Source organism: Schistocerca nitens, chromosome 6 (genome assembly GCF_023898315.1).
Source record: "Schistocerca nitens isolate TAMUIC-IGC-003100 chromosome 6, iqSchNite1.1, whole genome shotgun sequence".
Lineage (NCBI taxonomy): Eukaryota > Metazoa > Arthropoda > Insecta > Orthoptera > Acrididae > Schistocerca > Schistocerca nitens.
The window spans coordinates 546,809,848-546,810,598 of NC_064619.1; the positions used below are offsets into that span (position 1 = coordinate 546,809,848).

General features: G+C 45.7%; 1 pseudogene; it reads left to right on the forward strand.

Moving 5' to 3' along the window:
• The first annotated feature begins 333 nt into the window (after window positions 1–333).
• On the forward strand, window positions 334–452 carry LOC126191783 (5S ribosomal RNA; annotated as a pseudogene).
• The last annotated feature ends 299 nt before the right edge of the window (window positions 453–751 follow it).

Below are 751 nucleotides of genomic sequence, written 5' to 3' on the forward strand. Positions count from 1 at the left end.
AGTTCTAAGAATGAGCTACTTTCAAACAAAGGTACTTTGAAACAAAGGCCAACACCAGTGGATCCGGTATACATGTCAGTATCACGTGCATAAGATAGAGAAGTAGAGGAACTACTTTCGTATCGCTCCTGCAGAGACACAACTGTTGCGCAGATAAACATTATGTCATGCAACCTGTACTGCAAATGTCTTATAGGTTCTCGTACTACTTCAGTGAAAATCACACCTAACAAGATTCACTGACAACATATCATAACATTCTCGTTACTATTTATCGAATGCCACTTTTAAATTTCCTGGTAGCTGTCTTACATGCTGCTACTATCATTCTCTGCCAACGGCCTTGTCGCAGTGGTAACACCAGTTTCCGTCAGATCACAGAAGTTGAGCACTGATGGGCTGGGTTTGCACTTGGGTGGGACACCGTCCAGGTGTGCCAAGTGCCGTCGGCAAGGGGGGTACACTCAGCCTTTGTGACAGCAATTGCGCAGCTACTTATTGAGAAGCAGCGGCAACGGTCACGAAAACTTACAATGGACGTCAGAGCGGTACGCTGCCCACACGCCCCTCCATATCCGCATCCAGTGATGCCTAAGGGCTAGAGAAGACACAGCAGACCAGTCGGTACTGTTGGATCTTCACGGCCTGTTCGGATGGTGTTCTTTAGTTTCGTTTTTTACTATGATTGTTTAGTGACATTGATTAACTTATTCTTCACCAGCCATCATATGGAACAATAGGGCAGTCCATA